The sequence below is a fragment of the Nothobranchius furzeri genome, chromosome 15 (genome assembly GCF_043380555.1).
Source record: "Nothobranchius furzeri strain GRZ-AD chromosome 15, NfurGRZ-RIMD1, whole genome shotgun sequence".
NCBI lineage: Eukaryota > Metazoa > Chordata > Actinopteri > Cyprinodontiformes > Nothobranchiidae > Nothobranchius > Nothobranchius furzeri.
Genome location: NC_091755.1, coordinates 48,625,614 through 48,640,357, shown reverse-complemented (window position 1 = coordinate 48,640,357; position 14,744 = coordinate 48,625,614).

The following is a 14,744-nucleotide window of genomic DNA, read 5'->3' as shown; positions in this document are numbered from 1 at the left end:
GTCTACCCGGTGGCTTCGAGAGTGGTGGTGAGGTCGAAATCGCATCCCCCCGCGAAAGACATGCCACCGAAGGGCGTCCGCCTGTGTCAGGCCACGGTTTGTACGGCTTTGGCTTCCGCACACGTGCAAACAGTTGTCCGGACGCACCGCTGATTCTAGCGTCAAGGCGTTGGAGACAGTCCAACCCTATGAGCATGGGCATCGGCATCTCCTCGCTGATGTACACGAGGTGTTTAAAGGACATGCCTCCTATCGAGATGTTGACCTCAGTCGTCGCAGCCGCGGGCGAGGGAGCGCCATAGAACTCGTCAAAATCCTTTGGGCCCGAAATGAGTGTGGGGGGCGAGATGTCCTCCCCCCTTTGTTCGCACATGCTGCTGTAAAGAGCTCCGCTGATGAGCGAGATGTCCGCTCCTGTGTCTAATAATGCGACACAGCGATGTCTCTGATTTACAGTGACCTCCACTGCGGGCCTATTAGATCCCTTTCTCACGACCAGAGGTGCAAGCAAAATCTTCTCAGTCACGGCGGTGGTAGTAGTGGTACTGCGGTCGTCATCTGCGGGTTCATCGCCTAACATCGCCACGGATGGAACGACCGGTGAGGTGTTGTCGCTTTCCTTTGAGGTGTTGTTGTTTTCCTGTGAATCAGAACCTGTGAAAACATCAACCTGCAGCATTCCAGTCTCATTTTGTGGCTTCTCAGGCAAACACGGAGCTGCTGCCCGTGTCGCCTGAGAATCACGCATGAATTGTTTGACGTCCTCGCCGTCTTTCTGAAGAGCGCAAATCATGTTCATCATGTTCTTCATCTCAGTCATCATAGGTAGGAAAGCGCTTTGAATCGCCGCCTGAAGTTGGGATTGTAATTGCATTGTGACCTCTGAGTCCATTTTCCAAAATAGTAAATAGTCTTTTCCTGTTTTATTTACTAATTTACTCTTCGATTATGCCTTCTAATTAGATGTTTATGTAGAAACAACCTTACCTGTAGATCTTTTAAAGAATTAGTTACAGGGAAGCTTGGCTGGTGAATGAATATTTTGGGCAAAATTGTTCAATAATGCCAAAAATATTATTGTCATTTTACCTGCCCAAGATGGCGGGTCGAGCTACGTGTCGGGCACCTAAGATGGCGGACCGCCGCGCATGCGTCGTCCGACACCCGGCTTTGATCCCCGTAGCAATCTCACGAATCTAAACACCGTAGCGTTTATTAGAACCGCCGCTAACGTTACCTTAAAGTACTCCGTACCGGAAGGTTTAGCGGATTAAAGGATGCAGTTCCGCTGCGTCGGAACGGCTAGAAAGCTTCGCGGGACGCGTTCCCGAGCCTTCTCACCGAGAGTGGCTAGTTAGCTCGTCGGCTAATGCTAGCGAACGCTCTGTAGCGACCAGGGTCTCAAAATTGCCTCGATCAACCAACGGGCATCTCGCTCCGTGATTGAAAGGGTTTGAATAGCGTACGCAATCTGGATGCAGTATCGCTCTGCGGTTGTTCTCGACTGACAGCGTTTACAGAGCAAGTCAAGCTACGGCGGGTGCTAACGAGAATTCCGACTAAGAACAGCGCGGATCCTGCGCTCATCGAACGGAAATAAATTTCCGACGGAGTCTTCTGTCTCCGATTACACAAATGGATGCACACAGTGTCACAAACACCGCGACAAACAATAAACAGACGGTTCCAATGCAATAAAACAGGAGAAATGTTTACCCTTAGATGTAGGCCTCAAAATGGCCGCCAGCACACGTCAGCACTTAAGGTGTTTTGATGAAACAGCACCTCCTGTCGGAGGGTGATGAATGTGCACCCCCCTTTCTGAGAGCTGAATGAGGAAGCGCTCACTTTTTTTTTCTCTAACACACAGACACTGAACCAAAAATCCCAAATAAAATGTCTCAGAGTCGGCACAAAGTGTAATAAACTGTGCAGATATCAAGCTAGGCTCGCCATATATGTAACGGAATTGAAGTGACGTAACTATCTGGAGTTGTATTTTAATACACTGTAAGTAGATCACTTTTTATAAACAGAAGAATAGGCTGTTTTTATCATCAGGGAGTTTAATTAAACACTCTGTATTGACTTTGAGACAAGAAAAGAGAGAGAGATGGGATCGTTCGAGAATCTTTAATATCTTAATTATAAATTCTAAACAGTCTACCAGGACTAACTCTGTGATGGATGAAAATGGATCTGGATGTTGTGTTGGTGCGTGTGTGTGTGTGTGTGTGGTTGGTTCAGACTCTTTAGGATGACGTAATTGAATCTGGTAGTCTTTGTTATGACTAGATATCACGAGGCATATAAAGTGATGACATGAGCCGCTATTTTGCCGTGTACGTACCCAGTGGGGGGTCTCCCAGGTAGATCAGGAAATGCCAGGTCCAAGAACCTCGGATGTACGCTGGAGCTGTCGGTGCAGCGGTCACAACGTTTCAAAGCCAGTCTGGAGGGTCGACCCCGGTACCGTTCGGCGGCGCGTCAGCAGGTGCTCTTATTTTGAAAAGGATGTCGTCTGGTTGTTAAACGACGAAAATCTCCAGCTTCACAGTTCGTAGTTTAAAGAAGAAAACACATCTGGCCAGTCTGTGCTTATCTTTAGGATGACGGTGACTAGAACTGAAGTCAAAATGGAACGGACTTAAAATGGCGTTGCCTTGTTTTATATCTCTGAATTGTTGATAAGTTGTAGTAAAGTGGATTGGACACTTGAAGTCAACACCAGATTCTCCTGCGGCAGCCGAAAGCTCTGATTGGTTGGAACAATGTGTCATGCGTTTCTATGGAGATGAGGATCAGTATGTCTGTGCCGTAGTCCTGTTTTCATTAAACATAATTCATGACATATTTATTTCACAGATCATTCACTTGATTATTGTTGATCAAAATCTGTTTTGCTTAATAATTTTAATCACAAATAAAGTACATTGATTAAGTAAAGTTTCTTCTTCTCCTTCGGACTCTTCTCCTGGAATGTAAACAGTCTGAGGAACACCCGACCTTGGTTTTTCTACACGGTGTTATTGTGCACAGAGGGCAGCTGTGTGGAGTTGAAAACAATGAACTTCATAACCTTACACATGTATAAAGAAAGAATAACTAACTAAATAAATAAATAACCTCATTAATTCATTAATTTGAAAAAAGATAATAATGGTCACTGAAAATCAACCAATGATGTTGAAAATGTGAAAAATGAAATTATTCCAATGATACTTGACATAATTCCTTTGTATTTTATTGCTTTAGCTGTCTCAGGTCTGAAAGGTTCCTTTTCCAGATCTTTCAACTCTTTCCCCGATGTTCACCATGAATTGGATCAGGACTCATTAAAGGCCACTTCGGAATAGAGCATGTTTTTAGAGTGTTCCAGAGAGAAGAGCTCATTAGTTAAATTTCCTCAACTCTCAACGCCAACCGTGCTTCAGCGGTTACAACAGGGGAGTTTCTTTGGTTGCAGGTATTTCACCTCGTTTTGACAGAAGTTAAACTAACCTTTGGTTTTTCTTTGCAAAGCTGTGACCAAAAGGTGTGCTAAGACACCATCAGTGAAACAAACAGGAAGGAAAGTAAAAAAAATAAATGAACAGGAGGCCAAGAGTTCAAAGGCTTTTGTAAAGATGCTTGTAGGGAAGCTATTTAGTCTGAAGAGGAAATAGACTTTCTGGAGTTAATGTGTTCAAGGTGGATGGATGGATGGAAAAATAATGGATTCTGGGGTTCTACAGCCCCCCAAGGTGCTTTACAACTAATCAGCCATTCACACACACACATTCACATGCTGGAAGAATGGACGACTGAATGGATGATGAGAAAATTGATGGCGGATGCTTGGACGGGCAATTGGCTCAATGACAAAAGGATGGATGGAGAGTATCAGATTGACATATGAATAAATGAACAGGTGGATGAATGGATGACTGGATAGATAGATAAAGGATGGATGGGTTATAAATTGCCTGTATTGAAATGGCACCTTCTAGGGTTCTACATCCCACCCCCAGGCACTTCACAACTAACCAGTCATTCACCCAATCACATATTGGATGGATGACTGAATGATGACTGGACATGTGATAAAAAGATGGATGGATGTCTACTCCCAGATTCTGTCAATTTCTAATAAAATGTTGATTTTAATATAAGTTATTAAAGAGTTAACCAGCCACTAGGGGTCATATACCAACATATACAAATGTAGAAAACTATTTAACAGCTAAAGTTAATATATCAGTAATTAATCTTTTTTATTTTATTATGTAAATATACAACAGATATAATAAATAATAAAATTGGCCCTTGCCACCCATAGATACTCCACCAGAGGGCAGTAGACACGTATATGACTGAATATCTGGTGTTTTCGATGAAGGAACTAATCCTAATCTTTATTTTACAGTAAATTATGAACATCAGCATTAAGGAGAAAGCTCGTTATTAATGCATTTCAGAAATCCTTTCAGTGTATCTTAAACATTTGGCCGCCATTTGCAGTCGAATCTTAGCGGTTACGAAAACCACATTTAATTTTCTGTGCAGCTAATTAACTGCTGCTGAACAGTAATTTGCTTTTCTAGTGATGCAGCAAACCCTGTCTTATCTCCCTCGTAGCGTTTGTGTCCTGCAGACTGCAGGTGGTGTTTAATGTTACACACATCCAGAGTGACAGGCGGTTCCCTCTGGGAATTGGGCGAAAAGAGAAGACTCGTTTGGAGAAGCAGCTGACAACATCCAGCTACTCCCAGTGTGAGGGGAGAACCACGGCATTTTAAAAATTCTCACACTGTAGGAGCGCTTCACCCATGTGCTGCATCTGAAGTGGGTTTTGATGTCAGCTTTATCTATTATGAATCCGGTGACATTTCTCTGACGGCAGTTCCCAACGCTGCCTTTTCGGAGCCAGGAACGGAAACAGGCACGTGGAATAGACAAACGCTTTTATCTGCGACCTTTTTATTCCCCTGCCATGTGTTCCTCCTGAAGGATGGAGCTGAAGTCGTGTATGGTGGTTGGAAAAAATACACAGGATGCAGGGAATCAGACAACAAGTCAGAGTAGTTTATTAGAGAACAGGATTCATAGTCGAGGCACAACCTCACATTTAGTATAGGCACTGAACTACAGCACTAGAGCCACAGCCACTACTCGGTTCGCAAAACCAAAGCCTGCCAGCCACAAGTCATCATCGAACAGAGACACTGGGATTAAAATGAGGTTGTAGCGTTGATCTCGTCACACATCTGAAAAATGCTAATTGGAGCGAACAATCAGTGTGTTCCACGTTGTAGAACCAAGCATTCTCCGGATGTGTTTGATCATTTTTCTGTTCTCTCAAACAACAACAGATCAGCTGGAGCTAGCTTTAAAGATCGAAATTACTAGAAAAAAACCTTAAAATGAATCTAACTCAACAAAAAAGCTAAATAATCTCAGAATTTCTGGGTAGCTTTAAATCTCAGGAATTAACAGAAAAAAGCTGCACAGAAATTTTCTACACAAAGAAAAAGAAGTGAAATAGAGGTCTAGCTGGAAATAGGAACTCAGTTCTTTTTAAACACCCTCTAATTTCTACTACCTTTCTTTTTTATATTAGATCTTGAAATTAAAGAGTCTAAAGTCCATGAAAATGGAAAATAAAAGAAATGCTAAAAAAATATCAAAGATAACAAAAGATCTGGATGTCAGAGACAACTGTTGGGCAAGAAACAATGGTGTGTTGATGAGATTCTAACTTTCTTCTTTATTCTGTGTAAAATGGTGTCCAGGAAATGTTCGTGTTTAGTTTGTGTGTTTTATTTATAATTTGGTTTGGTTTGGAATACAGAGACAATGTGTAGTGTCTCTGGAAATATCCATCGTGATGTTGAAAATGGATGAAATGATGCCCAGTTGTTGACACTGGCGGCTTTGTAACATAAAACCGTGCAGTTGTGTCTAAAACACCTGGGGGTGGGTCTCTGGCGATGCCATGTTTCCTTCTACAGGAGCCCGTGAGGACAAAATGCATGTACTGACTTGTAATGAGCATTTACAAAATTTTCATCATTTATAAAAGTTTTACACATTTACCTCTTCGCTCTACTCGGTGATGAAAGGGGGTCGGATGTGCTTGTTTAGCTGGAGGTTGCGCTCCCAGGGATTTTTTTTACCCTATTCCGTTGGTAAGGTTTTCCTCAAACACAAAAATATGGCTTGCTTGCAGTGATTCACATATGTACTGCCGCCTATCGCCAGGGCAAACACACACAGTCGCTTTAAGCACCCGAACTTCCCGGTTTGGTTTAGGCATTAAAACGTCTTTAATGATGCAACAAAAACAACACAAGCTGCCATTGAAACACTCACTGGAAAAACATTTAACACGTTAGTCGCATTTTTTAACCAAGTTACTGAAAAAGAAAATTTTATGGCATTTGAAGTGTTTCAGAAACCAAAAGCCAGAATGTTCTCGGAACTAAACCCAACGAAACACATTTGTTTGCAGTCGGTTACGGTTTCCAGTACATTTTCCATCACACCCAAACCACCATAGTTAGAAAAATGTTTGTTTTGTGTATTTGTGCCTGTTCTCACTCAGGATCTGTCAACAGAGAGTAAACACTTCAGATCTGGATTTCATCCACTTTGTTGCGTGTGTTAACCATCACCATGCAGTTGTTAATTAAAGCTACGAAGCTGTGGGGTGACTTGGTCCAACAAAGCATTAATCCTTGTTTTTTTCTGTTATAAACCCACTGATTTTATCTGCCGTACTGAGTCTGGCAGGCTTTGGTGAAGGAAAGCAGCCTTTTTCAGTGTACATCACATTTTGCAACCACCCACAACACATTCAGCTATCTCTGGTTTTTGGACTTTTTAATACGACTTTGTTCATTTTCTGTTTCAACCAACTGAAACTCACTGCAGCCGGTTCACATCTATCAAGCAGAGTGACAAGAAAATACAAATAAACGCCGTGATTGCTGTTGGTGCATAAACAGATGAGTCGCTTCTATCGATTGGGAATCTAAAGGACTTTCAAGTGAAAATCTGTGGAATTATCTGGTTTTACGGACAGACTAATCAGGTTGTGTTTTAATAACTATGATGCTGCATGTTTAGGTTTTTATGTTTGGCGATGCATGTGATAGGTATTTTTTAAATGTTCATCTTTGTTGTGAAATCTTTTCCTTTGTCTATGTGAAGAGTTACCTCACCCTTAAACAGGGATTTGTTAGGAAAAACCCTGACCTGCTTATCAAGCAGAGTTCACTCACCCTTGCTGCTTAAATGTGTTAGGAAAAACCCTGACCTAGTTACTTGTTTTTACGTTTGGGTGTTTTCAGAAAACTCCTTTCGGCTCGAGGTGTTTTTCCATTAGTTGAAGAAAACTGGTCAGACAGGGGTTTCACGCTATTTGTGGGTGTGTATGTTCAAATAAAAGCTCTCCACAAGCTTCGGCTCTTGGTGAGAGGAAAAATGGCTTCTGACTCTAGTGTGTCTCTGTGCCTTTCCCTCACCCATTGCAAAGGAAGCTTTGTAACGTATTTTAAGGTTTGTTACAATTTACCAAATTACCTATATGTGCTTTAAACTTTCTTTAAGGTAATAGAGGAGGTAATATGGGAGAGAGACGATGGAAAGCTCCGGAGGGGGTTTGGGCCTTCTCTCTCTCCCCTCTGTTTCTAATTGTGTAAGGTGTGTTATTTCAGGTGGTGCATATAAAATACCTAACAGCATGAAATCTGATCACCGAGTACTGCTGGGATTTTATCATTTTCAATCTCCAGAATTTGTCCCAGGAATCCTGAAATGCACCTGAAGTGCCTACTGTAAGTGTACATTTAATTGTCCTATTCATATTTCTAATCAAATTAAATAAATAAATAAATAATCCTCAAATTTAATTTAAGGGGAATCAGTTCTGGTTCTTATCCGATTCTAGCTTTGTTGGCATCACTTGGGTGTGAAGCTAGTTTAAGTGTAAGGTCTAGGTGGGAAAAAACATTTATGTGATAAATGGAGCAGGAAGTAAAGCCACCGTCCGCAGTGCTCTGAGGAAGGCTACAGTGTTAGCCGAAACTAGTCATTAAAAGAATGTAAAAATGAATCAACGCTGTGTTTACAAAGCAAAAAAAAAAAACAATTGAACGCATTTATGTGTTTTGACCAAATATAAATTCTAGAGATAAAAGTATACATGGTGCCAAAAGTCATTTAAGGCATTGAGCAATAAGAGCTATATTTGACCAGATTTAGCTTCAGAAAGCTAACATCCAAATTTGGACCATCTTCAAATGAATGTGGCAAACCAAAATGAATGTGAGGTGAAGAAAACACCCATCTATGGTCTGCAGGTCCTTTTAATTCCTCTTTCATCCTGAATTTCTATCAAACCATTTCTGACCTTAAAGGGACTATAAGGAAGTTTGACAGCCAAAACATATATAGAAATAATAAATTTCTTCTTCATACATTCTCCTGCAATGCCCTGGTCCTGTAGAATGAGCCCTGGCATTTTTACTGTGATTGCCTGTTTTTCTGTAAAATCACAGAAAAAGAGAGATGCTCGGGTCGAGCAGGCTGCTTCATTCGTGTTCACGCTCAGGCATAGCCCGTAGCATTTGCTATCAGTAGCTTTAGCAGCAGAGAGAGAGGCAGTGCCACTGTGTCACTGTTCCTAACGCCTAGTGACAAAGCTAGCTACATTTCTGAGGACCCTTAGCTACTTTATGTAGAACTTTCTTCTAGATATTTCCTGCAAATTAGCAACAAATTAGCCATTTTTGCTCCGAACTGTTCTTTGGATTGACGTCGTTTCAGCTGTCATCAAGGATATAAAAGTTACAGATACAATGAATGTCAACAGCGCTTTGGCTCACCTAGTAATAAGTCTGACTCTCATGCCGAAGACCCGGGTATGATTTCGGGTGTGAACATAGTTTGTTATTTGAAGTTTCTTTTTTACATTAATGATAATGTTTTTAAACTAAAAAGACGCCCAAATTTTTATTTGAGACTCGCCGAAAGGCATTGAATTCACAGATAAAAAAGATGTGGGTTCAACTTTCATTTTGGAAAAATTTTTCAAGCAAGGGAAGGGAATGATCTGAGCATGCAGGAGGACTGACCCATCATAAACCTTTGTCGGCTGTGCTGAAGAGAAAGGTACAGAACCAAATTATTTAATTAATTAGCTGCGTGTTCTCCTGTCCTCTGTCCTCCAGGCCGGCCAACAAGAAAGTGCAGCTGCAGAGACAGAGGCACATTATTTTTTTTAATTTGCTGTGCTCTTCTGTCCTCCGGGCCACACACACACGGGACTGTCTCAGCTGTTATTTATGTTAAGGAGTGTGCACGTACAGCGTTCACACCTCATGCACGAGCTTACTTTTTGAAGCTGCAGTTACGCGTTAGGCCTGAGTGGCGATCGCAAGCATAAAAACTTCATACTTCCTTACAGTCCCTTTAAAGCATCCAGATGGAGCATCAGGAATAGTACCTTCATCAAAAACCTGCTATTTCTAGTCCTATATCTGTCTACTGCCCTCTGGGAGATGATCTAAAACTGGTGAGTGCCAATTTTAATTCTTTAATTGATAAAGTTAATAAATGATCCACCATTATACTGAACAAATCTTTTATTTTGGAAAGCCAGTTCAGTTTGAATTTCCATGTTAGTCAAAAATTAGTATAGCTTTGCCATGCAGACTTAACTTAAAAGTATTTAGGGCACATTTTATACTAAAGATCGACATTGAACTGTATTATTTAGATTTGTGTTAAAACAATTTAAAAAACTGTTTGCTTTAGTTTATGATTCCTGGTGGGGAAATTTGGAGCACAGCAGCAGTCAGGATGGGCATCACTCGCACATTGACATTGTACCCTTGTAAGTAAATCTACCAAGAGATAAAAGAAAAAAAATACTTGTTATAAAAAGATTAAATTAAAATATTAATCATTTAAATTTTCTACAGAAATGTGATGAAGAGATTACGTTGAATATTAGCGGCCTGAGTTGTGCCCATCTACTTCAGACCCAACGGGGTTAAAAACGCTATTTTCTAATCCCGTATTTTTCATGAGCCATGGACTTAACATATGATGTCCGTGAATTTTAAAGAGCAGACATTTTGATCCCATTTTTGAACAACGGCAAAAGCTATTTTAGATTTTTTGTGAAAACACGCAGTGTTGGGCAAGTTACTTCAAAACTGTAATACGTTATTTATTACTTGTTACCCTCATTTTAAAGTAATTCATTACATTACAATATTACTGATTTTAAAATGTAAGGCATTATACTACTTTTGCATTACTCTAAGTTACTTTCAACAAAACAACTTCAGTATGAGTTTGGTAATCTGATGCCTGGTGAACTCATGACACATCCGGTGGAAGGTGATGTGGTGTCTGAGCTAGGATTGCTGTTAAAAACTGTTCTTTAGAAGGATTGTTTATTAAATAAATGAAACAACAAACTGTACTCTCAGCATGCTGCCATCTTATATTAACTGAGCAGGGAGTGAGGTGGTGGGGGCTCCAAGTCTATTTAGCCCCAAATGCCTTGATACGGCCCTGTATGTGGGACTGGCTTCTTGGGTGATCTGATTCTATCACATGTATAAATATTAAATGCTTATATATTATTGCTTTTCACTGGTAAAAATGTGTATTGGGGATAAATCTACCTACTTTTTGACTTTTCAAGCACTTTGTTTTGTTTTCTTGATTTTATTTGAATAATTTCTGGCCCTTTCTCTCTCTAACCTTCCTGCATGCTGCATCTTTTCTCTGTCTTCCAGAAAAAACTGTTTCCTAGATTTCCTGATTTCTAACTGTCAGCCAAAGGGATCTTCACATGTGCAGCGCTCCAGCAGTAATGAGTTAAAATCACCGGGGCCCAGATTAACTCAGATGAGGCAAAGCACGTCAGAAAAGTACAAAATACCAGAGAACATGCGCTGATATGAACGATCGCAGGTGAATTATTTTGTTTTAGTGGAGCGATTTTGTGAATGTTACAGCGGCCGCGTGGAGGACGCAGCTGGAGTATTTGAGCCGGTACTGCTAAGTCCTCTCTGCCTGCAAAGCTGAGTCCATAAATGACGTAATATATGCAGATACTGGATCTTTTTTCGGGTTTCCCGCAATTTGAATTTTTAAGAAACGCATCTTGATTCTGGGTTTAAAATGCATTGTAATTACTGCGTTACTGACAATTGTACCGAGTAAATATTACCATTTTTTCCCTGTAATGCCTTATATTACCACATTACAACAAAAAGCAATGCATTACAGTAATTAATTACTTCTGTACCGCATTACTCCCAACACTGAAAGTAAGACTACAAATGTTTGTCTCACAAAATTAACACACCAAAAGACACAAAGAAGAAGAGAACATTAGCTTAGCGAGTTTCGAATCTTTCTTCCAGGATGACAGGAGCATTAAACAAGGCGGAAACCACCGTTAATCTGACAGTGTGGTAAGTAGCTGCCACGCGGTGATGTCATGTATGCGAGGCCTGATTTGTTATCATTTTAGTGACACATTTTTACAAGATAATTTTAAATTTTGTGAAAGACAGTTGAAACCCACATCCTATCTTTTCATTTAGATTGAAGTTCTACATGTGTGAGTAAGACAAAGCGGATTAGAAAATAGCTTTTATAGCCTCGTTCAGCAACCCGTGAGCCAGGGGCGTGTCCAGGGAGTGGCCTGGGGTAGCATATGCTACTCTTGGAATCTGATTGGCCACCCCAGGTGTCACCACACTAATTACCTTCAAATAGGCTTTTCATTGTCCACAAAAGGCTTGGGGGTAAAACATAAAAAGCATAACCATTGGTGCCACCCATGCACAAAGTTGTGCCTCACCTGGGCCACCCCATTTAAAAAGATCTGGACACGCCACTGCCATGAGCTGACCCGTAGACGATACGATTTAGGCTCCCTATTCCACACACTTTCTACTGTAATGAGAAGCTAAAGTGTAATTATTTCATGGACTTTCCACCGGCTGCATAAGAGGCGTGTAACATGTCAGACGTGGTTGTCCTGCAAGCTCAGTGGCGCGTCACTTAAAAGTAGGGCTGCTCGATTATGGCAAAAATAATAATCACGATTATGGTGACTGAAATTGAGATCACGATTATTTAGGACGATTTTTCAATTTATGTTGATTTTATTTGTTTTTATTCAGTCATAAAACTGCTCAGGGCACAATCAGGACGAAAACAAGAAACAAGATGATCACTAAAATAACTCCTGATTCCCAGTATAAAAAGACCAATATACTTATAGCTCATAGTTTATGACCCAAGGGCTATGACCTTGGTTTAACTCATTTAAGTCTAACCAGTACAGACCCAAATACCAATATCTTGCAAATACTGACAGCAAGAATTATACTGTGGCATTCATAACAAATACATGCAAATAAATTGATGTTCACAAAAAATTGCATAATACGTATTTAGTCGTGTCAAGGTGCTGTAGGAGAGTGCACTAGCACCGTATCCTCAGAGAGATTAGTTATTAGTTATCAGCGTGAGGAACTTATTTCTACCTTATTTATAAACTATTTATTTACAAGTCCATCAGTTAATGTAATAATTGTCCCAACCACAGCTGCACCCCCCACCCCCAACCCGGTCTCACAGCAATCGGGGCAAGCTGCACGTGTGTTTAGCGCGCCGCACGCGCACATTTAGCCGTTTTTAGTGGCTCAGGAGTCCGCAGGTGCGGTGTGTGTGTCACTCACTCTGGTTGCTCCAACAAGGAGCCGGCTCCGAGAGCTGTTTTTTTAGCGACCGACATCGCTACATCATTCCCTTTCCTAATGTCCTGAAGAACGGTCCGGAGAGCAGGCGGTGTTTAGCTAACCTGCAGGAAACGTCGACGATAGTTATCCAGAAAGTAGCTAAGGGTTACCAGAGATGTTTCTGAGGTGTTCACTAGATACTTTTAAGTTAAAAAGTCAAGAAGGGGGTCTGAAAAGCTGCTAGAAATAGCGTCAAAGTCGCTAAATTGGCAACACTGTGGGAGGAGCGCTTCATTTGCAACTCGGGGCAGCGCAGGCGGGAGGAGCAAATAATTGGCTTGTTTTGTTTTTTATAATCGTTCAAAACTCAGATCGTAATCGTGATTAAAATTCGATTAATTGAGCAGCCCTACTTAAAAGACAAAAACAACGACTCCCACCAGGAGCGGTTCAGATGTGAATCTGCAGCGAAAGCGTTGCATGCAGCTGCGACGCAACACCACACTTCAACTCGGCGGCTGATGGAAACAAACTTCAACTATAACGTATGATATTAGCCGCGTGTGACGTTTCGTAGACGTTATGCAATGCTTACGCGACCGGCGGCATCCCAGTGGAATAAAATAAAAACAACTTAACAAGGATATTGTGATTTAACCCCCCCCACCACCACCACCACCACACACCACACACACACACACACTCCTACATGAGTCAAAAACATCTGGTTTCTTTTTCAGCGTGTTTAGTTCTGCAATTGTTTTTTTTACACAGAGCACATGGCAATACTGATCCACTGAGACCACAAAGCAGGCTTCTACCATCACTGCAGGGAAACTGCACAGCACAGGAAAAAGGATTTAAAAAGGAGGGAAAGTAAGGGTGCCAGTTTCCTAAAATGTCTGTACAAACCTCTTTGACCTAAAGCAATGGCTCTATCAAATATTTTTTTGTTTAACGATTTAATTCTTTTTATTCATCCCCAAAAGATGGATAAAACACAACATTGTTGTTCCATATTTCCCTTTTCATTTCACTTGGTATCCCCAAAGTACTTCCCCTTTAAAATACACGCCCGTGCTCCAACTCATCAGAGCAAATAAAGTCGAAATAACTTTTTATTCGTGAATATTAGAAATATATATTTTCCGCTTTTGCAAAGTGTTGCAAAAACACACAGCTACAGCAACAAACACTTTGGGGAACCCAGCTGAGATCTGAATGACACCACAACACATCTGTCACCTCACAGCCTCGACCCACGTAACAAACATCTGGAGGGCAACATAAAGAATGAGGAAATCATCACCTCATCAGTGTCATTTAAGAACTTAAACAACACAAAAATACATTTAAACTAAAGAAGAGAGGTGGGTACGTTATGCAAATGTAAGAGGAACATATTTATGCTGCCGGCAGGAGTCGACAGTGCTTCCCGTTGCCTGGGGAACAACCCCAAGTGCAGAAAAGATGGAAATAAAACTGCATGTGGTTTATAAAATGTCCAGTTAAAGTTAAAACATCAGGATCAACCCCCTGTTTCATCAGAACCTGAGTCTGTGGGTCTTATTGTTGGGGTTAAGGCACAGAGCATGCCTACACTGAAACAGGACCCTGAATGTGTCTCGGATGAGGGGGGCATGTCTGAAAAGTCAGGGAGGTGATGAGACACAAGGCAACACCCCCGGGAGGGACGGGAGAGGTCATAGTTCAAATCTGGTTTGGTGGGTTTCTGTGGGAATGTTGTCATCAGGGAAAACTATTAATGTAAATAAAATCATATGGTAACTAGGCAATGACGTTTCCCAGAATCCCACTTTAAAAGATCTGAACTGTCCCTTTAATGCTCTTGCTGTCGTACACTGGTGCACGAATCCAAAATACGCTTTGACCTTCCATGTTTTTTTTAACACATGCACAAACATTTTCATTAGCTCGTGCGTCACTCGCTCGCGGCCTGCTAAAGAAACGCAGCATGTAATTAGCTGC